Source organism: Rhyacophila brunnea, unplaced genomic scaffold (genome assembly GCF_057557595.1).
Source record: "Rhyacophila brunnea isolate RB1 unplaced genomic scaffold, BYU_Rbru_1.0 scaffold_18, whole genome shotgun sequence".
NCBI classification, from domain to species: Eukaryota; Metazoa; Arthropoda; class Insecta; order Trichoptera; family Rhyacophilidae; genus Rhyacophila; species Rhyacophila brunnea.
This window is the reverse complement of record NW_028232837.1, coordinates 14,672,091-14,699,127: the sequence shown is the minus strand read 5'-3', so window position 1 is coordinate 14,699,127 and position 27,037 is coordinate 14,672,091. Positions and strand designations below refer to the sequence as shown.

Here is a 27,037-nt window from a genome sequence, read left to right as displayed (position 1 = left end):
TGAAAAAATGAATACCTACATAATATTGTAGCTCACAAAAACTCCTCGGATGCTTTGTTCTTAGAAAATTTTATCGTTATTAGTATTGTACACATTGTTGCTTTTGGTGAATCCGATGTATGCTGCCTGGAGTACTACAAGGTACGAGTACCTATACTTATTTTTCAAAAAAAAACCTGACAGTTATGTTTATCAAATTATGTGTGTTCAATAAAGAATGTTACATTCATAAATATTGTGAATTATTTATTGACAAAAAAATAGATCATGTACAGTAAACTTTAAATAACTATTTTTTTTATTCAACGAATAATTCACAAGATTTAAGAACGTAACATTCTAATTATTGAACATACATAATTTTGAAAATACTTCTGAGAAAATATTTATAGCCAATAGAAAAAATCTTTTTTTTAAGTAAGATACCTAGCAGGAATCAAATCTGCATCTCTCGGTTTCATGCCTATGCACATAGATTTCTATGATATAGGCGTCATACTTAATTGCGACAAAATTTTAAGGTTTACAGGTTCGATTCCTGCTGGGTGTCTTACTTTTTTCAAAACTAAAATTGGTTATTATATATTTTCTCAGAAGTGTTTTTAAATGTATTATGTTCAGTAAACTTCAATATAATAATAATTGCCTCTTGAGCAACGAGATCTAATTGTTGATGAATGAAGAAAGAATAATTACAAGATAAAAGACCTTTTTATATACAACGTTTTTAAATTTTCTGTTGAAACATATAAACTTGACTAGCTTAAACGATCAAAAAAATTTGTACTTGATAAAAATATTACTGAAATTTTATATTGATTTCCATAGTAACGTATATTAATAATTTAGTTGCTAGGACCGACTTAGCAACCAATAATAGTTTTACTTTTTACGGATTTCTTCCGAAATAACTTTTTATACAAAAGAGAATTAACTGATAATGAAATGAATTCTACTTAAAAATGGCTTCAAGTTTCAAATGTCTAGCTAGTCGGGAAGTTAGTTAAAAATCGATTGCAAGATTTATACCGGACAAACAACCACCGGAAAAATAATAATATGACCTAATAAAAACGTTGTAATAATACGCAGTGACTACCCAACAATCTATTACGATATCAAGCAACCGTAAAAGTCTCGAAAATTAAAAAATAGCTTACTAAAACTCGGCTTAAATTCATTATAGTACCTATAGATGCACCGTACTCCCAATATTATATTGTATCTTTCTTATGTATGTTATATACCTATATGCAAATATTTTTATTTGAGGGTATCCATGTCCGCCACTGTTTTCACTTGGATTGAGGTGTTAGGGAAGTAAACGCATAATACTTTTACCCAATTAGGACCTTACCCACCGCTGTTCGGAAAACAAAAACCCCCACGTTAACCTTTCCAAGTTTGTATCATGCATAATATAAATAATACATGTCTTTGTAATACTTTTTTTAAATCCAGTCCTAGGAAGCACATTTATTCAATATACTAGAAGATATATAATATTACGGAGATTTATTTTTAAGGGTTATTTGTTTACCATTTAATCTACACTACAGAACAGATTGATTCGATATAAATACAAACGCCATTTTCACATAAACCAAGATTTAGATTGCAGTTATGGTATATGACTTAATAAAGGACAATCTATTAAACGCAAGAAATACCAAGCCGCCTGTATGCCTTCAAATATTACCAATATTTAATGTGCATTACGTTTGTGACAAAATTTAATATATATATATAAATATTGAACACATGTTTAAGAAAACTTTATCCCATATGTTTACACAGTCGAGATTCATATCCCCACATATAACTACAATCATAACTGAATCTAACATTAAACCTAACAATTTACACCCATATCAACTATAGATTGCAATTCTTTTCTTTTCTTTCTACCATGTCCGACCCTAATATGGTCATATGGGCCACCACAGAGTGGAGGTATGTATTAACAGATTTTATTTTTACGAGAAATGGATGTCAGCCACTTGCTCAACCTATTAGGTCCATACTCTGACTCATACACAAATTGAAAAACAATATCTGTACTTGCCAGACCCAGGATTTGAACCTGGGACCCTCGACACTATAGAACGGTACTTAAGCCACGCGGCTATCGTCGGAGATCCGATTGCAATACCGGTATTTTAAAATCAAAATATTTTTAAATACCGGTATTAAAATTAAGATAATACATTCGATATATTCGGTACATATTGAAAGTTGACAATGTATTAATTAACATAAATATTTAACAGGAGTATAATTATTTGACAGCTTATGCGATGCGGGTTTTAGAAGTTGTCAGGTGTATTTTTAGATAAGAGTAGGTATCTGAAATTATAGTAAAGTACCATTCATTTGTATAGTCATTAGTAACCACTATATATTGGGAGATAGGTAGTGTTTTTTTTTTACGTATTTTTTCACAAATATTTTAATTCGGTATTGCAATCCATAATGACAACGATTGGTAAATATGAAACTAAGCGCAATAAGGAGATCCAAATCTCTGAATATAATAAATGTGCTGGACGAAACCATTATAATTATCGTTAGGTGCAGTTCATTCATTATAAGAAGTGTTTTGTTTAATTAGTATCATATTGATGGTTGAGATGGCGGAGGAATTTGACAATTAGTAAATCCTGCCGCTATTTTAAAAAGGTTGAAAAAACTGGTTTAAGCAATACAATAAAAAAATATATCTTGTAACACTCTTAGAATTTAAAACAGTACTAAGCTGAAGTTATCTGAGTACCGTCAAAATGAGTTGTAATTTATGCTACTAATGCTTTTCAGGGACACTTAGGGTGTCATCATTTTTTTTTTTTAATATTCGTACATCTTTTTATAATTATTATAATATATAGGGAAACGTCGGTACTGGACCTTTTAACGAAGAGTAGAATAAACAACTAATTACAAGATAAAAAAAACTTGTTATATACAACGTTTTTAAATTATCTGTTGAACCATATAAACTTGACTTGACTAACTTAAACGATCAAAAAAATTTGTACTTGACATGTCATATTGATTTCCATAGGAACGCACGCATATATTAATAATTTAGTTGCTAGGACCCTAGACCCCTACAAACCAGAAATGGTTTCGAAATAACTTTTCATATTAATTAAATTAAAACAGAATTAAGTGAAAATGAATTCAATTCTATTTAAAGATGGCTAAAAAATGTATTGGCATCGTGTTCTGATATATTCTAAAAGTTTCAAATGTCTAGCTAGTCGGGACGTTAGTTAAAAATCGATTGCAAGATTTTTACCGGACAAAGAACTACGGGACAAATAAGAATACGAGCTAAGAAAAACGTTGTAAAAATAATGGTGTTGATGTTATGTTGGTGTTGAAAAAATGTTTATCCTACTTATTAAAGATACCTTAGATATTATATAAAAAAAACTCAAATTGAGTTTAATCTCTATATATATAAAAATCTCGTGTCACGATGTTTGTGGTCGAACTCCTCCGAAATGGCTCGACCGATTTTTATGATTTTTTTTATGTAAATTTTTTAGGTATGAGAATAGGTCAACAAGTATATTTCATACCGCTAGGTGATTAGGGTATCTCTATCCAGAAAAATTTTCTTTTATTTTTTTGACAATTTTTTTTTTGTATTTTTTTTATTATTTGGCATAAAAAATACCTATTACCCCAAATTTTTACCCTCCTACCCCCACCCTCCCATTTTTTAATCGCGATTTTATTATTTTTGTATGAACAAATTTAACCGTCGTTCGTATTTCAAACAGAACGAAATTATTTATGTTGTTGAATGGCAGATGGCGCTACGTCCGAGAAGAATTCAAGAGAAGCGTCGCGTCATTTTGACATTTCATTCGGCATATCACAACGCAGTGCGTGCAAAATTTTGTACGATTTATTTTAATTTATCTATTTTTATGTGCGTGTATTATAGTGCACAATGCCAGCAAGACGCAAGGGGGGCATTTGGGCCGTCGAACGAATAAAGCAACAAACATGCAAAATAGTAGAGCAGAAAGAACAGAAGAACAAATCCAAAGAGATAACGAAAACGTGCGTGTAAGCATGTCGCAATTGCATGCATCTCAATCACAAGAGGCACGAGCTGAACGAAATCAACAACGACAATTGTAACGGAGCCAAGCGCGCCGGTTCGTAGTTAACACACGCAGAGCAAAAGACCGACAACGCCAACAAGTACATTGAACATTTAAATCCACTTCGTTCCTTCGTCTTGCATTCGAGTACGAGCCAGATATTGAATATTTCGCTCATCCGAAAGTGCTGATTGGTGCTATGGACAAAGAATATCCCCATTGTCACGCGCTCAAATTCAAACATGAGTCAGCCGGGATGTGTTGCGCATCAGGAAAAGTGCAACTACCAGAAATTGAGATACCACCAGAACCATTGAACGGCTTGCCCATCGGCACGGTTCCAGATTCAAACCTGTTCCTGAGATCTATTCGCACATTCAATTCATGCTTTCAAATGACTCCGTCCGGAGCAACAGAAATAGCTCACAATACTGCGGCAAATGGCCAACAATTCCATTCTACGTTCAAAATCAAATGCCAAGTATACCACAAAGTTGGCTCATTGCTGCCAATGCCAAACGAACCACATACATTTTTACAAATCTACTTCATGGTGAAGACATCAATCATGTGGATGCACGTTGCGGCTACAATAGCCTCAATTCGCCTAATGCCAGGCGCATCGTCGGCGAACTAGACGCCCTGTTGAATGAGCACAATGAATTATTGAAATTCTTCAAAGCACACATGCACGAATTGCAAAGTGACAATCACGCTATTGTCATCAATCCTGATAAAACACCAGCTGGAGAGCACGTGCGTCGATTCAATGCGACTGTTGTTGACGACATTGCTGGAATCATGGTTGGCGACCGCACATCGACGCGAGAAATCGTGATTCGAAGAAGAAACAATAATCTGGAGTTCATCGCTGACACACACCGTTCATAGGACGCTCTCCAATATCCGCTAATTTTCTGGAAGGGACAAGACGGATATTGCATAAACATTAAACAACGAGATCCTGTCACAGATAATTCATTCATTATGAACATCATTACTCATTTTGAATTGAGAAAATGAATGGTTGATGTTTTTTTGTTATTATCGACAGTCATCCTCTACAGCGCTCTATTCCTCTTTCTGTCATAGATCCCATCCCCACACACTAACGATACATTCGTTATTTTTTATTTAACAACCAAAATATTCACTAGAAATAATTTATATGGCAGAACAACGTTTGACGGGTCAGCTAGTAAATATATATAATGTTTCTATATAGGAATAATAATATTATATTCTGAGACTCGTAAATGATCCACGTCATGGTGAATTCATAATGAACAACTTAGTCACACAACCCTGTCAGTATGTGTAAATATTATCATACTAAAAGTTTCTTCGTTTTCAACCGATCTATGTTTCCACTTGTAAATTACCATATCCACTCATTAGCAAAGCATATAGCCTCCACAGATTGGATGTATAATATCATACATATTTTTTCAAGGAATAATATTATTTTTGTATCATTCATCAACTCTTTATAGCCTTGCAGTAGATTATATACATTTATTTATTTAAAAACTTTACTTGTTTAATATTTATGACAAATATTATTACCCTCACAAGAGAGAAGAAAAAAAATATAAAAACATAAACAATGTTATACAATAAAATACAATTTCATAAAAAAATACATAGCACATCAAGATGTATATGTGTTTGGGGAGCGCATTGACTAGTCTTGCACCCTTCGTTAATGGTGCATGTTAGGCTTGATACTAAGAAACAGTTCTGACTCAGAATAAGTCATATCTGCGAGCATGTAGGTAATCGACATCTGCATATAAATTCAAATTCTTTAGGACACTAGGATTAGAAACCATCCCTCGTGATAACAAGCAAAAATTTCTCAAGAGTAGAAGTGACCTACGAGAGTCAAGAAAGTGAAAAGCAAACATACCTTGTAGAAAACCAGTCGGAAAATAATCGTTTGATGAATTTACGAAAGGAAAATAATATTAATGACGTCTTAAAAAATAAAGACATCGAAGATTTTTTTCTGGACGCGCTTTAAAATAAGCTTGTATAAAACTTCATAAGGACGCTATCGGCGTATTTTATCATATTTATGGATTGAGGATATTAATTTTTACAATAAATTAATCGTCTGAACTGTCAAAAAGTGCTATGTAGCACAGCTACAGCACCTCTCTTGACTGTATTAACTTTTAGAGTGAGATAGACAGTTTTGACAGTTAAGACGGCTGACTTATTGCAACAATTATAATACCTCAGTGTATAAATATGATAAACTACCCTCGATAGCCGCAGATAACCGCTGATAGAAGCCTTGTGTATAGAATAAATGTGCAGATAATAGACCCATATTCAAGAATACCACGCACTAACGAGACATAAAGATGTATATTAAAAATAAATAACAGTTTGAATTTTTTTAAACCCTACGAAGATTCAAACCGTTGCGTATGTATACAATCATTACGGTCGCTCTATCAACAATGCCATTGTGGATGACGATATTTTCAAAATACTTACTGTAAAAAATTAAAAAAAAGTATTTTATATCTAATTTATAATAATTTCTTTGAAAATATTTTTTTAACCTTCCCCAATTTAAGTTTTAGTATTTTAACTTCATAATTACCATTTATTTGTACAGAGAATCGGTTCTTAAGTGCTCACTTATTATCTCTTCTGAAGGTGAGACGGTAAAAGCATACAAGTATTTTCATGAAAACATATTCACCCATGTATTATTTTCTCAAAACACTTTATAAGATAATTATAGTAGAATAAATTATGATTTTACGATTTTAAACGATGTTAATAATTAATGAAATTAATTATGATATAATATTAAATCAAATATTGTAAACCTTCTTCTACAATAGTATCAAATTTTACCCAAACACATTGAATAAATAATTACGTATCAGCTTAAAAAAATAATAAACACAATATTTTTTAAGCTTACGTACTTTTATTTATTTGCGATCTATAAGAAAATTCTACGAATGGTTCAGTAAAATGATTACGAATGCAATATTTCACTTTGAATTATAAATAATTTATTGAAGAAAATAGTTATTTATAGCCATTAACCCAGAGCTTATAATTTTTTTTTGGTCATGTCCGATTTAAAGGATCATAATATGGGCCTCCACAGAGTGCAGGTTTGTATTAACGGATTTAGTTTTAACGTGAAATGGATGCCAGCCACTTGCTCAACCTAAAAACAATATGTGTAATTGCCAGACCCACGATTCGAACCTAAGACCCACGACGTTATAGGCTGACGCTGAAGTCGCGCGGCCATCGTGGGGTCTTAGAAAATAGTGGTTTGCTAATTTTATCATTGATTTAAATTTACCCGGTAATGAAGTCAAATTAACGTTCTGCAATTTTTTTTATTATTATTATTTTAAAGACATAATATAATAATATTATTGCTAAGGATATATCGATAAAAATATATTTCAAAGTATAGCATAATCTGTTAAAATGTCAATAAAATAAGTCAGTGATGGCAGATATTGTATTATTTTTAAAATCAGTAGATTTTAGACAAATACAGTATAAATATCTGTAAAAATGTTGCATACAAAATTAAAACTTTGCATACTTACTTATCACACAACAATAGTCAGTGATATGCATGTTGTCATAAGTTAACCATCCCTAGAACATAGACTTTTTGTCAAAGTCTTATAATATAGATAGTTGAAATAATGTTCCGAATAATAAAATGTTTTAAGTTTATTATGTAAATAATACTCGTACATAGATACACACTTACATCACCATCTTAAAAGGTTTATAATTGGACCTCCATAAAGTAGAGATTCTGTTACAGATTTTTGTTTTTACGATAAATTGATTTTAACCACTTGCTCAACCTATTAACTCCAAATACACATAGAAAAATAAAATGTGAATTATTTAATGCTGTATATATAATAATTATTATTCTGTAGAATTCTGTGAAATAAAAAATATATCAAAGATTACCACATTCCAAGACAGTCAAGAGACTTGAGTTTTGCTCATTTTTTTGTAAATTTCTATGTTCATGCGCAAAAAATATTTTAATCGAAAATTGACTACTCATTGAATTAATGCGTATAATTACGATCATAATATTTTCGGTGAAACATAGAGTAATATGTCACTATTAATAAATCTAAAATACGCTATCAATAAAGATAAGCTTTTTTTTCTTTGCTCAAATTTTATTTTTCTTCAGATTAATCTTCATTATTTTTAAACCATAATAACATCGTTTCCCTCTATGCGTCTACGATAGATGTATTAATAGAAAAATATTCAATTGCAGGTATAAATTTTATTTTGCATCCAAAAAAATTACATAAGAATTATTTTTTTATGGGAACTAATCGGTAAAGCGAATAATTAATGACAATGATTACCACAAAATATCGTCTCTGTTCTGGCAAAATACACTAACTGGAGAATACTAGTTTCGAGTAATTTGACTTTGAAGTTATTAAAATGTTTGAAATGGTCTATCATGTGAGTTTATTAAGTAATCATAAAAAGGATGACTTTAAAATAAAGACTGTTTATTTATTAAGAAGGTTTCCAGACGGTAAAGTTTAAAATAAGGAACATTTTGGTATAACTAGCTTAATATGTCATTTTTTCGAATGAGTGTCTTCTGCCAGAACAGTGACGATATGTTAATAGACATCTTTGAGATGTGACAAATATTCACATAGAATTATAGAGCCAAATTATAAAAATATGTTTTTATTCACATTCCATGAATATCATTATTCTAATTAAATATAGTTGTATTGGTCTAGAAAATGTACCTACAATTATTTTAAAAATAATTCATGTATACGTATAAAAAATCAAAAAAAAGATTGACCGAACATTTTCTTCATAAAACAAGTAGAAATAATTCTATAAAATATTTATTAAAGTCATATACCTACTTATCTTTGATTTATGCATATTTTTAAACAGGTAAACGGCGAATCTAAATAAATACACAAATTCTACAATATTTATTCGTACGTGCTCAGTAAATTGAAATCAATCTTTTTACAGTGAAATTCGCATTTTTTAAATTAAAATGACAAATGAAAAAAATATACTATCAATTATTTACATAATGTGGGTTTGCTTAAAATAGCTATACATATTGATAGATTTACGTACAATTATTATTTTATTCATATTAATTTAATAACATTGTTTAAATTACATAGAAATGTTTTATTAAGTTTCTACATAATTTAAATTAAATGAATATAATTAATAATAATCTTAGATTGTTTTTTTTAATTTATAGTTTATGACACTTGCAATTTTCTTTTATTTGATAAAAGAACACAGTTATAAAAATATACAAAAAATGGACAAAAGTACTGAAAAATATTGCTATTATTTGATGTCTCTATAATATATGTGTATAATATTTTATTGGTAAATTTATATAATGTATTATTGATAAAAGATGAATGATTCAATATAATATGATAACGTCATTATATTATGTTTACATAAGATATGAGTCAACTCACCTGAAATGTCTCACATACAATGAATTTGAATCAAAAAATCCACCACACGAAGTAAAGAAGAAATAAAAAAAAACTCACTTGTAAATAAATTGCTCAGATATTTACAGAGCTACAACAGAGTCATACGTATATCAACATAACGTCTTTGGAAAAAAAGAAAAGTCTCACCAAATAGGAAAGCGAAATTGAAACGTGGCAGTAGGAAAACCTGCGCGGAAAACACAATTCAACGGGAAAAGATCCAGGCTTTGAAATTTTAGAAATTGGATTAACGTCAAAAAACCGTACGAGAAATTTTTATACAGGCTCTCATTGCGAGTTCGTTTTCTCTGTGCGGATCCGCGAACGCTCGAGCACGTGCTTCCCGTTCGGAGGCCGGAGGTTTACTGAGAAAATTCGACGGCAAACGAGGGTATATACTCCAACTAACTGACTCCCTCTTGTGGTCCGTTTGAGTTCTGACAGTAATTTACAAAGTATCAAGAAATATAACAATACATTTTCAAGTTGAAATTAATAACATGAATGATATTTGTGTTTATATTAATAATTAAATATATTATATCGTTAAACTCAAACAAATACGTACTATACAATTTTCTCGTTAAAGCATTTACAAAGTTAACTACTGAGTGTTAAACAGGCCAAAGTAATATATTATATATAATTATACAACGAGTTAGAATCCTAAAAAAACAAATATTACATACCTATAGTTATATAATATATAATTCGAGAACAACAATAAAGATATAAATCACGTTGCAGCAATGTCTGCTCTGTGCTAGTCAAAGACGAAGGCTCATTAAGAAATCAAAATTATCAATTACCATGCTTACCTTTTAATAACCTTTTAATTACCACATTTAAATAACACGTTAATTATATCTAATGGCCACCGACTCCAAACGCGCCAGTAGCGGTGCTAGCACTAAATGATTAATCTTCAGATGTTTATAGCTTAGACAATTATCAAAACTTTTTTGTGTATACAGATGTTTCTGAGAGAATGTAACCTGCAAGTATAAATTATAATATCAGACAGTTGAAACTACGAGTAGCATGTAGAATTATGTAACTACTGCCTATTAATGGTGTAATCTTTTGAGATTAAGCATGCTCTTTTTAATCATATATTAAAATCATAAAGAGTATTTTCAGACGTAACACTTCTGAAATACATTATATATACTGAATATTCACTGAAAGATTGTACAAAAAATAAATGATTTTGGTTTTGCTGTTATTGGCGTCTAAATAAACTAAACATTGACGTTGACTATCTTACGAACCTTTTAATTAATATATAATTACCACATTTAAATAAAATGCTAATCATATCTAATGGGCACCTCGATTGAGTTGCGTTGGACGCAGCGAATAGGGTAATGGGATGTTCGTAAAACGCGAAAGAGATTCTATCAAATAGCAAGTCCCACCCCATACCATATTTGCTCATATAGGGAGCAGTAATGATTATTTTTTTTTTTTTTTTTAAAACGATTATTTTGTATATTATTAAATTTATTTATTGTGTATACTACGAGTATTATAATATCAATATTTTCAAATAATTAAGACATGCGCCGCATTCACAGCATGTATGGACTGCACGCCACTGGTTTTTTGTTTGTTTTTATAATCATTTATCTTATATAAATGTTACAACAGTGTATTAATTTAATGTACAGCTAAATAAGCCTCAGCAGAGACTTTATAAAAAGAAGCCATTTTTACATACTTTATTAATGAATATTATTCAATCATATATGTACTGGCCTTCCGCCCATGAGATCTGGGTTCGATTCCCGGAGAGGACACAATAATTATATGTTTTTCTCAAAGCCTGGGTGCTTGTGATTATCCAAAGTTACTAACAACTACCTTGTACGAAAAAGCAAGGACATGGTTATTAATAATTCTAAAAAAAATCGTACATGTTCCTAATTGATTATTGTGAAAGGTTTTTTTTTTCTTAGAATTATTAATAACCATGTCCTTGCTTTTTCGTACAATGGGATTGTTAGTAATTTTGAACAATCATAAACACCCAGGCTTTGAGAAAAACACATAAATATTGTGTCCTCACCAGGATCGAACCCAGAACTCTCAGGCGGAAGGCCAGCGACTTACCCACTGCACCACGAGAGCCGCCTATATCCATTTTATTCGTATCATTGGATTATATGCTATATATATGGTGTATGAAGTGTCGTTATTTGAATAATATGTCAACGAAAAACAGTTTGACTTCATAATTACTATATAAAGCTTCTATACTCCCGATGTTTGAGAATTAAAATTCTAAAAAATTAAGAAAACATTCAATTTTTTTATCTTACATTTTTTCCGTCTTAGCAGTTTTCTGAAAGAAAAATAATTTCTGTTGAAAATTAAAGTTCAAAGCTTTTTTTTCTCGATTGTATATTCTGTAGGTTTCACGAATTGAATATTAAATATTTAATATGTATGGTGGAAGTTACTCTAAAAGTCTCTCAAAACTTAAATGCCTTCATATCTTTTATGTACCGCCAAGGGTACGCGTATCATACTTTGGTAAGCGCTGGTATAGAGTACGGGTTCTAATTATTGTATGTATAACACTTCAATTGTTTTCATATACGGTAATAGTACTTAAAATTAACGTTGTAAATTGTCTGGGTTTTGCGTTAATAATGTTATTACCATTATCTACCATATAGTGTCTACTCGACATAAGCACTTTGTAGCTAACGATAAATTGGCTCCATATCAACAACATATTATTAACAACGTATACGTCTATATTTCTCTCATATTAATTTTTTATACATATAATATTTGAATATATATATATCTGTGGTACTTAGTAACATCAAAAATAATAAGCGGATAGTTATCGTAGGTAGATGTAAAAAAAGTTTTTATTACAATCAAAACCACTTAGTTTCTAACTAAATGAAATTTGGTTTTTTGAGAATTTTTCTTTGAGAACACTTATTTTTTCAAAGAGTTTTTTTTTTACTCAAAATGGAAAAAGTTTTTTTTCAATCTATCTCTTTAATCGACCTTGACTTTGTCTATGCTTTTATAATTAATAATTCTGTTCAAGCTTTCCCGGGAAAACTCCATTATAAAATCAATCTGGTAACCCGTAAAACTTTCCCACTTTGCTTGTTCGGCTACCACTTACAAGAGGGTCTACGTAATGCACAGTAAAAATAACCATTAATTCTAATTTAATTATATATTAGTATGTAGGTATATAATATATATTCAATTCTTTTATCGTTGAAAAATGTTGATAGTAATGTTTTTTAATACTATGTTATGGTGATAATTTAGTGGACTGTAATTTGGGTTAGGACGGATAGGATGGAATGGGGTACTTGGGTAGGAACGTTATTTTGAGGTTATACTTTTGTATAATAATACGTTTTGGCGCGTTTGGGAAATCAGATCAGAGTGTATTTTTGGCATATGACATGTAACACGTAATTCATTTTTTCACACGTAAAAAATCGCACTCGATTGGATTCGAACAACGATTGTTCGGTTATCAGCCGAACGCACCGCCTTTGCGCCACAGTATGATAATGCAATCGTGGCGATTATACAGTATAATATTATAGCTTAAAATTGTTCCGTTACCTAGGCAGCGAATTTATTATTATATATACGAAGAATTGTTCCGTTGCCTAGGAAACGAATTTATTATTGTTGACCAAAATAAAATAACAACGAAAATTTTGTGATATAAGTTAAAGTGTCTAGAAATAAACCAGCGGCATTCCAATAAGCGGCCCTCCTGTATTCTAGTTTTTATTGATATGGGGCTATTAAAACGTCAATTCTATCTTATATCATACTTTATTATTTGACAGATCTGAAACACGACTTCTCGCGCAATGATGTGATCATAGCCGACCATAGTGACCATAGAATAAGGAGTATGGATTATTTTGCTTGGTGAAAAATATTCTTTCGCTTTGTGAATTGTACCTACTCTTTTTTATATGTGATTAGCTGTCAAAACTAAGCCTAATACGTGTGATAGGTACGTTACTTTTGTGTGGTATTACATATTTAGTTTATGTGATAACTATTTTTTAACTGTTTGAATATTTTTGGTTGATGTGAATTTTGACTAACGCGGTGTGCGATTATTTTATTTTGTTACGTCAAAGAAGTATAACTTCTAACGCGCGTACATAAGTACATACACCGTTTTTTTTAAAATATCGTTTGGTAACAGGAAAACTGTATTCAGTATATTCAATTAAAACTCCCTTCCTAACTTCCACAACACTCTAACATTTTAAATGTAGAAAAATCTGTTCAAATCAAGATTATAGCATATATTATATATATATGTAAGAAAGTTTGCTCGTGGAGTTCATGCCAACACATAACAACTATAATTGGAGGAACTTACGCTAATAGAATGGCTGCTTTTTAGGGGCTTTATCAAATGGGAAAATTCTTGGAAAGCTTACATGTAGCTTATTGAACTTCAGGACAACACGACAGTACCTACACATGTCTACAAAGTGTGATGTTTAGCTAATCAACCACTTATCCAACAGTTTTGTCCTGACCTGATTAATTCGTTTTGAATTTTGAAAATAAATATTCGAGGGTATCAATTTTTAAGTAATTAAAAATAATTTTTGGTCGTTTTTAATACAGTAATTTTTTAAAGGTTTAACGTTGCTGAAAAAGAAAAATAATCTAATATTGTCTTGTATTTTTTCGTTTTAATCAGGGCTTCGAACCATTATTTTTTTCGTTTCGGTTTTCATTCCGGTTCAAATATACAAAAATATATCGGTTCCATTCCGAAAAAATAACGGTTTTTCCGGTTTTTGGTTTATCTCCAAGTGGGTGATAATGAGTGACCCAAGAGGCTAAGAGTCCAAGAGTCAAGACCCAAGATGAAAAAGGTGTTGCACATACGACAGATGAACGTCAACTGAAGTGGGAGTAAGTTAATTGTTAACGCGCGTGTTTGAACATGTACCAAACCGAAAAAAAAACGATTTTTCAGTTCAGTTTCGGTTTGATGCTTGAAGCTGGATTGTTTACAATTATTAATAAAGACTTATCATATAAATAACATTTAGCCACAGTAATTTTAACAATTTGTTTTTCTTTATTATACAGTAAAAAATATTTTTAATTTATTTGAATAGAATAAAATGTAAATAAAATACAATAAACAATATTAATATTATAATATTTACAATTCATATTCTTTTTAAAACCTTTTTTAGACACAGTAAATTAGAGTAATTTAAATGGGAGTCATTTTCTATGTGCGCATTATTCTATAGCCACTTTAACCTGATCGTCGATCTTCGATCATAGTCGGCACCAAAAAAAGAAGAGAATTAAATTTGATATTTACATTACAAATTTTCTGTACTTAACTAGTTGAATTATATTGAAACAATTCTGCTGGTAGGTACCCATGTAATTTTATTTGTATAACAATTACAAACCAACTTAATAATAAAATCGAGCCGTAAAACTAATTTTGGATGTAGAAGGGATACATAATCTTTGTAATGCCTGCAATCTTATTTTAATTATTAACAATTTTGTTAACATGAAAAGCAATTAAAAGGAGGACCAGAAGATAATCTTAATTAGGGTTAAATGTTTAATAAAATAGGGGTATATGTATGCGTAAAATATTAAGATATATTTTATATAATTATCATATAGCTATATTTTGTCTGCCAAGTATTACTTTAATATTAAAAAAAACTTTTTGTAACTTTTGAATTCAAAACATCTCAAATAGATAATAGATATTAGCATTATTATAAATTTCTTTTATTTTGTTAACTGTCAATTTCATGGTGGAACTGCATTGTATTGTTGTTTTAATTTAATAAAACGCATTTTTTTGTAGTAGGTACTTATTCCACTTTTAATCAATAGATTAGGACCGGTTTCGTCTGCCTCAGAGGAACATTTTCAACTCAGTGTCCAAGTTGTCTGTCCAATGTCCAACTCAAGTTGAAAATGTCCCTCTGAGGCGGACGAAACCGGTCCTAATCTATTGATTAAAAGTGGAACAAGTACTACAAAAAAATTGCGTTTTATTAAATTAAAACAACAATTATTATAAATTAATCCATTATAAATATATCCATAGCATAATGGATAAAAACGCCCACCCGGATAGTGAAAGATGTCAGTTTGAATTTTATAGGTATGTAGGTGTAATATAGATTTTCTGTAGGTATATTCAATTTTGATTAAAAAAAAAATTTCACCTCCAAACAATCACACATCATTCGCATCTACGTATCTATTGGAAATATTTAATTTAGTGCTGTATCAATAGCAAAATCAACGATAACCAACAATTGAATTCATCAAAACCAAAAAAAAAAATCCTTATTATTTAAATGAACCATCTCTATCATCTTCAATAATAATGTTGTATAAGAGAAAGGAACCGTATTATTTTTATAAGATATGTTGGTATTTAGAGTTTTATTGTTTATCAGTGGCAATTAGGGATCCCGAGCTATTTTCGATACCTATGAATCCCGGGATTGCTTTTTTTTATCAATTTTTATGGAAAATAAAATAAAAGCGAAAATATAAAAAATACTTTTAATAAAAAATAACTACATTAGAAATAAACTGAGTTTGAATTAAGTTTGATTTATACCCATGTGTAGGTTGCCGATTCATTTTATTTTTTCACATAAATTATTAAAAATGGAAAGTTTGGAAAAAAACAATGCTTCGCACTTTTAACAAAGTAATTCCACCATGATGTCATACGTTTTACGGCAGTTTCATATTTGTCTGATTAATTAGATTTATGAAGCGGAAAGGCCATAAGTACGCCATGATTATTTGCTTTACTATTTTAAATCTCGCTAATCCATTCATTAAGTCTTTAGTATCAGAACCAGCAATCTCCTATTAAATTCACATTATTATTTAAATTACAATATTATTTACTCCGTTAAACTTGTGTATTTCCAAGATTGAACGTATCAATATTAACAATAAATGTCTTAGCATAGTATAAATTATACAAAAAATTTTTTTGACCGATTTTATCAATGTTATTTGTAAATATAAAAATTTTATATTAACAATGGAAAAAATGCCAATCCCGGGATCAGAATTTTGGCTCGGGATTGAATTCCCTAGTGGCAATGGTGTGCGGTATACTTTGAGATATGGCGTGGTCCTCAAAAACATATTCTTATAAAGGGGTATTTTGAAATATTATAACATTGTCGTTAAATGGATTGTTTTTAAATACATTATTGTTACTAAATACTTACTCAATTTCCAAAATAAAGAAATGTAGTAAAATATTGTCACTAGTTTCTAATTAAATTATACGCGCACGATGCTGACTTAAAATAATGTGGAATGATGGAAAAAATTTAGCAAATAACAAAGTTCTATACCTCACCACATTTTATCCCATAGTGAGCATGATTTTAGGTTCCTCATCTCCACTTGTCATGTATGTACAGCCGTGGATATGCTGAGTCGCCTTCCATGACGCTTAAAACGTGTGTAAAAGAAAAGATTTCCCGTGCTCACTCTGTTGTCCCGATACGGAGCCGCATGGGACTGATGTAACAACGATGCACCGTGGTGCTTAAAGAAAAAATTTAGAGAGTAAAAAAAAGTATTGGACGGGCTCAGTTAGTATCTGTGAAAGGGTCCTGAGTATGCTTACTAAATGTCATAATTTCAATTTGATGATGACTCTACGGAGGAATCGAGACCAACCCAATTATCATGCTCTCCATACGACGCTGCAAATTTCTCAAATGTCTCAAAGTGGGTCTCGGTTAATATCAAGTCTGCGTGGTGTAATTGGGCTCATGTGGATAGACCCAAGTGCCAAGCAATTACTAAAACTTCATATTATAAATATGTTGGAATAATTGATGCATGCATCCACACAGTGGCGGCTCGACGACTTTCTAGGTGGTGGGGTTTAGCCATTAATTATTATCAATATAAATACCTACCTACATTCTCATATTATTATACACTAACTTATAATACAATGATTGTATTAATGAGGAAATGAGTAATTTTTCAGAATATATATTATGAATATGTGAGTCGTTACTTAATGACCTTAAAAAATCGTGCTTAAAAATATTAACTTAATTAATAATAATTATTATAGATTTAACATTAACAGTTTTGAACAACAACATACAACGAGCATTTTTACTAACCTATGGGGTCATTTGATTCGGTCCCTAGTATGCGTATAGTAACGCTAATGCATTCATTTACTTTTTACAAAGAAATTTGTATCGCAGCGACGGGATGGGACTGAATGAACCCGATCAGCAAAAAATAGACGCCATAGCTTTCTTAACATAAGTGTGGTGTAACCGTGAAATAGGGCGTATTTAATTTAATAAGTTATTTTAATACCGCGTAATCATCATTATTTTATCACGTTATTTACAATTATAGCTTTTTTTATTTGTATAATAATAATAAATATCTCTCTAAAATTGCAACAGATTTAGATAGATGAAATAAATTAAATAATTCATTTAATTAAGTAGGTATATTATGACAATGATAAAAATATCGGACGTTTTTTACACATTTTCGACATGATAACGATGTGGGGATGGTCCCTATGAACCTTTAAGGTAGAGCCGCCCCTGTATCCACAGTATCAAAGCACCTCATGCTACTGATCGTGGGGTACCTCAAAATTTGTCAGTGTTTTAGGCTTCCAAGTTCCTAAACCCACTACTGCCTATATTGTGTCTTGTCAATTTTGCGTAAATGTGATAAATCTAAAAAACTCAAAAGAAAGCTTTAAGTCGTTTTTAAATTATAAATGGTAAAATATAAAAAAAATAGCAGAAAACACTTAGCTCATAAAGTGTTCTTTGTAAAACTGGTTTGTTTGCCACTCACTTCAAGACCCTTGTGATTTTCTTTCTTATATCGCAGTAAATTTTTCTCCGATGAGATATTTTCGAGATATCTTCGACCAGGTGTTCCGTTGGGAAATTGAATTTTTAGATTAAAAGGTTCATTTTCTTGTTTTCTTATTTTAAGGTTGTCTGTATCAGAGATACACAAAAATGCTTACATACTAGGTATATTTTATATTTCACATAAATAATCATTGATTGCAAAAAGTGATTATGTTAAACAAAAAATATATATATATAATTTAAAAACACCTCGGAGAAATATATAACCACTAGAAAAAATCTTTTCAAAACATATACAACACCCTGCGCAATTTTAGCCACTAAGCTATGCGCGTCTTATATAATTGCGTTGAATTTAACAAGCGTTTTTACAATAATTCTCACTGAAGCGCTTTCTAAATTTCGTTATTATTTGGCAGTCGGCTTTTGTATTTTAAATTATAATTACCTCAATTACTAACCGGTTTCAGGGTCACTCCAAATTTTTGTAATAACGTACTTGCACTTGCTAATAATTTAATAAACTGTATTTTAATATTTTTAATAATAAAATATAGCTTTTTTTACGCAGTTAGGATATACAATTTAAAATCATGCTTTATCACTATTTTTTTCATCGTCGTATATGAGTATTGTTCCATCACTCACACTTACTTTTTGTAAGTTATATATTTTTTCAACTATTTAAATCCTGATTTTATAGAATATTATTTGCATATGTTTTTTTTGTTATATACATAACTTACAAAAGCCTATTAAACATACAAAAATCTGCTATCGTGTTAAATTCAATTACATACCGGAAAACTGGTTCACTAATTAGGCTATAGACTCAAGTATTAATCACAAATATTAACTTACTAATAACTACGAATCGGTCAATAACGACAACCACTTTTTAATATACCTACATAAATATAAGCACATTAATAACTTTGTCCAATATTTTTTAGAAGTAACTAGGTACTTGCACTTGCTAATAATTCCACGACGTCGGTTAGTAATCAAAAGTAAATAGTTACCTTCTTTGATTTAATAAACAAAAATCGATTGCCAACGTAGCTTGATTTCGAAGAGCGCCGATGAGTAGGTATTAAAATGACCAATAGCTAAAATTTGTCACTATTAGTATGTCACACCGTAGCATATTGGATAAATGCGACTATTGGGGCGTTTACCCGTGGCGATGCAGGGTTCGATTCCCGGCCGAGTGGCTTACTTTTTTCAAAAAAAAAAATTTTATATTGGTTATAATATACTCTCTCAGAAAGTTTTTTTCTAAATTATATAATGCTCAATAATCAGAATGATATATTCTTAAATCTTGTGAATTATTCGTTTGAATAAAAGAAATAGTTAATTATAAATAACATAACATTATAAATATGTACAATTTAGATGACAGTTAAAATGAAAGGATAAAATTACACGAAGAGGTATGGTACCTGTGAATAAAAATATATAACTCGTAAATTGAAAGAAAAATATACCTACTAGTCTTACAGTTTTATAGAATATAATACCTTATCTTCTTGATTGCTAATCTACTATAAATCATGATACACTTTCCATTGCAAGAATGTTGTCTACTTCTGAAATTCAGGATCCCTAATAAAAAAAGATATATAGTCGTGGATAGAGTTAGTACCCATTGCATTTTCACATACTCAGAAATATACAGTCTTGATAAAATTGGATATCTCAAAACTTGATAGAAAACCCATCCTATCCCACCTTAAATACATGCATAATAATATGTTCTTTAACATTGTATATTTTATTTTTCATATCCAATATTTAGTGGTATTCATCACGTACTTAGTTAAACAATATTTATTTCATCATTACCATCAGCCGGAGTCAATCCGCTGCTGGACGAAGACCTCCCTTAGCTCGCTCCACTCTGTTCAGTCAGTAGTTATTCGCTGCCACTGAATTCATCTATCCAGCGGTCGTATATTTGAGTGTTTAGTGCCTCTTCGGTACCACTTTATGACGGCATTTGTCCAGAACATTGGCCATACCATCCACTAGGCGATTTCTATCACACCGCCTACTTTTGTTTGCTTTCTTATATATTGGTTAATTTTGTAATCTTTCTACGTTATGTCCAACATGCACCTTTTCATGCGACGCTGCGCTACTCATAATTTTTGGATTTCCCTTATACCCGGTGGCCATTCGAATCCTGGGTCTGGCAAGTACACATATTGTTTTTCAATTTGTGTGTGAGTCACGGTATGGACCTAATAGGTTGAGCAAGTGGCTGACAGCCATTTCTCGTAAAAAACAAAATCCGTTAATACAAACCTCTACTCTGTGGAGGCCCATAATATGATCCTATTAGGATCAGACATGGCTTAAAAAATATAAATTTTAATTAGATAGAATGGGAAATAACCTTTGAAGATACTATTCCGGTACCCCATATATTATATTATTATCATAATTTTAAATCAATACGTTTCTTCATAATCCAACCGTGGAATAATAAATAGTCTTGCTCGTTCTGTGATATTAAATCAAGTTATATAAATTGGTAAACAATATTATATAATACAATTATTATGCACTTCGTGTGAAAATAATGACGGAGATAGATCTGTAAAACGTCGTATTCGGAAATTTGTACGTATGCAGTTGGCCGTATTGTACTCGTAGTTCATTGTGAGATATTGTATTGTGATATCGGAAATATATGGCGGGTATGGTATTTAGATCAAATTAATATCAAAATATAACACTTAAATTACATCATAAAACCCACCAAAATACAAAAGTGAACGATAGAAATTCTGGTAAGTGCTCGTAAATATCAAGTCTTACCAATAAAATACATAGTAATAATGATATAGTTATTATCAGATATTCGTTATCAATCAATACTAAAATAATCTGCTTATTGAATCTAATAAAATTGGAACATTACTGTCTGTCATGATCCATGAACAGCGCGTATTTTTTTATCTCGATACTATACAGCCATCTCTTTTCGGTAAGACAATTCACGTTGTAACCGTAAAAGTTTCCAAAACCGGTACATCAATTTTAAATACTGTAATATAAAATAATAGGGTGACGCAATATTCAGAATAGAATATATTACGTAGAGTCCAATTCAACGGCTAAATGCAACCAAAAAGGTGAACATTTCATTGACGGTTCGGACAGAAGGATATAAAGATGTCGAATGTTCATCGATCCGCGGTGCCGTCCAGTAACAGTTGTGTCCGTTACACCACTGACATCACATAATATAAGACAGACAGACAGACAAAATGTTTAAAAAACTGTGTGTTTGTTATTTTCGCATTTTTTTAAATTTGTTTAGGACCACGAACAGGATCAATCACAGATATAAAATAAAAGGATAATTAGTGATGATCTAAATAAAAGGTGTACATTGAAACCAAAATTAAATCAATACATACAGTTATGAGAAATACATTTGAGAGATCTATTAAAAATGATTAAAAGAATAAAAACACATAAGAGAATGAAAAAAAATGCAGTCGTCTAGTTACAATGAATGGTAAATTTTGTAGAAATTTAATTTAAAAGAGGCAAGAGAACAAAACAGTATCATGGAAATAGTTAAATCGCTAACCATATAGCAAGTTTTTTAAATTACATACATAGGTATGCTTTAAATTGTAATATTAGTATAAATATGAAAGGTATCACATATTATATTAAACCGAAACTTTTAAATTTGTAATTTGGCATAACCAAGCACGTGTTCGTGGTTTTGTCTATACATATTATCATTGTAATCCGCCGTCAATTAAAAATAAATTCAGTTTCAATGTAATACGTACCTTAATTGCAGAAGTTTTCGTGTGTTCCGAACTTTCCAAATTGATGAAAACACCGCACTAGATGTATGTGTAGGAAGGTAGATACATATATAAAATAGATTTAATCCGGATGGCTGGAAAAACCGTGTAGTACCGACAAATTTTCCCGGAAACTGACGGCGTTTTAAACAACCTCGAATCCAAGGTTTTTGGAATTTAAGAATCACACACGCGCTTACATTGAATTACTTGGTAATTGTACAGAACTAAAAATAATCTTTTGTCTGAAAACATTTTCATGTGTATAAGGAATACTTCATTATTTACGATAGCAACGTTTCTGTGTTTTAATTAAAACCATTGCTTTATTTCAGGTATATATTGTTATTTAGTTAGACACATTTAAAATATTTATTTATTACTGATAAAAAATGTTTTTTTTAAATATCGGTCATATTAATTAATATTTTGATATTGATGAAGGTGGGTGATAGAAGGTCGATGTTGCTTGGTTAAGATGAGAGTTTATTGGTTGATACAAGAAAACACTGAATACAACAATTAGAATAATAACGTGAGATGTACTAGTGAGATCGATATGATCAAGAGATTACTATGTCGAGTGAAAGACTCGATGAGTTGAGTGAGGATTCATAGATTGTCCTTATTTATATGAATGCAGTACATAATATATTATAATAGATATTGTTGTAATTACCAATCAAAATAAACAGTAATAATTTGATTATGATGGAGGAAACGCTGACAATTATTATTGCTCTAATGTTGTATTTTAACTTCAAAATGTACATATTAAAGTGTGTCATTCATTTAATGCTGAGTATTATGATTGCTACAAATACACATCTCATAAAAATTTACATAGCTTATTGTTGCTATCACCATTAAAAAAGTCTCTTAAAACTGATTCAACTAATGTCGATGTTATGCATTGTGATCATAATTTCTTTCAAAGAACTTAACAAATACTTCGATTTGTCTGCTACTAGGCCTACTTTTACAAACTTTTAGGTAAGTACAACTTACTAAATGACTAGATTTTTCCATCCTTTTCCTCTTATTTAAGCATTGTCCTAACCATTTCCCTCTTAATTAAATTCATTATTTCAAAGTGTATTTAAAAGTAGGTCAAGTATCAGTTGAAGGACGGTCTTGTGGTGGAGAGAGTAAGGAGATTTTTTTCGTAAATTATACATCCTATGAATGTTATTCAGCGTTCTTTCACGAAGCAAGGACAGCACCCGTATCATAATATGCTCGAGCCAGTACCAAGACTCGTTGCCGTTAAGCAGTATCGTTAAAATATGCGGCATTTGATTTAAACTGCGTACAGCCATAAATCACAAATATTTCGCATTGATGTGTACTTACCATACTTATAAAACATCATTGTTTGTTTTTTGTAAAACTTTTTTTTAATTTATATATTTATATTGTATACCTATTAGTACCCATTGGCCAATATAAAGTAAAAATATTATTTTTGTTTTCCTTTCCGTATTAAAATTGTGTGTTCAAAATATAAATAACCTTTCCTGAAAATTCTAATTTTGAATTTTCACGAGAGATCAAGGTAAAGTTTGCATTATTTTGAATTCAAATTTGATATTCTTTTATTTGATTTAGGTGTCAAAATTATTTCAATTTGACATACTATGGAGTCTAAAATAATAATGATATTTTAAAATTGAATAATGTAATTATGATTGATTTGTTAAGTAAGATAAATGTGCCAGGTACTTCAACTAGTACTTTATATTATTAACTACCAACTTGTTCATGCTAATACGCGCCTATTCGACGCTCGCATTCTTACGATGCTGCTTTACGGTAGTGAATCATGGCACCTTACGAAGGCTCAGAGCAATCGTTTACTGAGCTTCAAAAACAGATGTTTGCGACGTATACTGAGTGTGCGGTGGTATAACTTTAGGAGCAATGAGGAGATAAGAGAGCGCACCAAGCAGCCTTTCATCATGCTGAGAGTGAAGGGGCGACGTTGAAATTGGCTATGCCAAGTGCTGCAGATGCCAGAAAATAATTTTAACCTGGCTTGCCTGTTCTACAAGCTAATCGGATTCCGGCGTCTTGGAAGGCCGCTAAATACTATCTATAGAGTGTATACGGAGCTACGGGATGCCGGTTTGACATTGAACAATGCAAGAAGACTGGCGAGTGACAGGGATCCTTGGAGGCGCCTCGTGGTGTCCATATGCTCCAACTAAGGGGCGGATATGGCCGAAGAAGAAGAAGAACTCCCACTTATATTTCTTTGCACCTATTTTTTTATTTCATATTGTGAACGTCCTAAGCTTGCTATGCGTAAAATTTATCAAATGAATTTGCAATTAATATTAAATATATGAAATAAAATAAGCGCTAAGTGTCCGAAAATTGAAAAAAAGTGAGTATGCAGAAATTTTTGTGCTTTGTGAAAAAATGTGCTTTCGCCAATATCCTAAATACACGACATCAAGTCCTATAAAATACATATTAGAGCGTCTATGGATATTCAATGATGTCTTTTTGTGTAAAACCAGCGTGATTATTTTTAAAATAGACACAAAGGTCATGAAACGCGGCACTTGTGGCTTTTTTTAAGAAATTAGTATTGCAACATAGTGTTTTTCTAAAATATCGTTGTTCAAACGTTTTTTTTACAATGTTTAATTATAAATCATATTTTTTTCTTCTAGAGACATTAAAATTATATGTTCAATCTATTGAGAAGCTAATAAACAGTGCTTTTATGAAAAATAAACGAATTTATTATTCATTAAAACCCATATATCTCAGATTGAGTGTTTTTGGTACTTAGTGCCCATTTTATTTCATGTATTCAATAAAATTGCTTCTGAATATACTTTGTTTTTCTTCTCCAAGAGTGTAGTACTACTAGGAGAATCTTTTAACAGAATACGAAAGATGCAATATTAGACAATTTAACCATTAAAATAGTTCTTGACAGTTTAGAGTGTTTTTAAAATCAAGAAAGCTTTTATTAAAACATGATTATGTTTTCGTTGAAATTTAGGTTGATAAGTTCTCTCGGGGGTTATAAATATATTTATTTCAGTAAAACTACAATTGCATTACAAAAACCTTCTCTCTGAATTAAAATCTTGCATTTAATATTGTTTAAGAAGTGTTCAAAATGAAAAAGATCATTATCTATGATCACTTCTTTACGTTCAATATTATCTCTATACCCACTTAAATGCATTTACGATAGCATAACAATATATAGATTCGTCGTACAGTCGTAATCCCACTATAGCGTATTCAGCCGTGTGGTCGCTGGGGATTAAACTTGCAGGCACGATTTATGGCGAATTCTGTCAGGTGGCGCTACCTGTGTTCTGCCCTTGTACTAACTAATACATGTTGCGGAAGTGAAAAACAACGATATCTAGCAACGGGGTTTACAAGTTGAATTGCACTAGAGACACTATTGGAAAATAGAATTTGACATATTATATTTGAGTTGATATCATAATTCACTTCACTTAGACTCTATAATTGCTATATTAAATGAATAAACGGCCGGCTCATTTTACAACATTTTTATTAGCTCGTATTCTTATTTGTCCGGTGGTTGTATATTCGGTACAAATCGATTTTTAACTAACTTCCCGACTAGCTAGACATTTGAAACTTTTAGAATATATCAGAACACGATGCCAATGCATTTTTTAATACTTTTAGCCATCTTTAAGTAGAATTGAAGTCATTTTCAGTTAATTCTGTTTTATATGAAAAGTTATTTCGGAAGAAATACGTAATCCAATGCACTAATTTTGGTTGCTAAGTGGGTGGTCCTAGCAACTAAATTATTAATATTATATACGTGCGTTACTATGGAAATCAAAATGACATTTCAGTATTCTATATTTGTTTGTTTTTTATTTACTTCATATCAAGTACAAGTTTGAAGCATATTGAGCATAGTAATTTAACAGAAAATTTAAAAACTTTGTATATAAAAAAATCTTTTTGTCTTGTAATTATTTTTATATTTTGTTTATAAGGAGTCTCAATAGGATAACAGTAAGTTTAATAGTCGATTAATGTTGAGGCAGCAAATACGGCAACACCGGCGACAGGAAGAAAATAATATAAGAGTAGAAAACCATAGCAACCAAAATCAACAACCATATACAAGACCGATCGCAACGAACAAAAAACGAATTATTAATGTTATTAATATTATTTACAATGAAATAAAAATATATTGAGCAATATAACGATTATTTTAAAGTGGTGAACCCAACGTGAGTAAAGTAATATGAAACGAGGTACAGACTGAACGTAGTATACTGAATACGAAGATTACCGAACGACTAACGGTTAGTAAAAGAAAAGTAAAATGGCCAATCCTATCATGCCAAAAGTGAGCACAGTATCACTAAAAATTCCACCTTTCTGCCCCAATCATGCAAAAATTGGTTCGCGAGCATTGAAGCGCAATTTAAAATCGTGCGGGTCACGGATGAGACCACGAAATTCTATGCAGTGATTTCACAATGCGATGCACGAACTTACGAGGTGGTTGACCGCCCATTTCACTGAATTGGAGCAGTCCCAATTACGGAAGATCATACAGGTAGAGTTGGGTGACCAAAACCCATCTGAAC

General features: G+C 30.8%; 1 protein-coding gene across 3 annotated transcripts in view; it reads right to left on the bottom strand.

The window, feature by feature from the left end:
• cmpy (crimpy) overlaps positions 1-10,001 on the bottom strand; it is a 513,475-nt gene extending 503,474 nt beyond the window's left edge. For 2 of the 3 annotated variants that reach the window (XM_085945190.1, XM_085945189.1), the window contains exon 1: positions 9,638-10,001. The gene's annotated coding sequence lies outside the window, so the exon portion shown is untranslated. The remainder of the gene's footprint in view (positions 1-9,637) is intronic. The other variant, XM_085945191.1, reaches the window with a different exon arrangement.
• Positions 10,002-27,037: the final 17,036 nt, after the last annotated feature.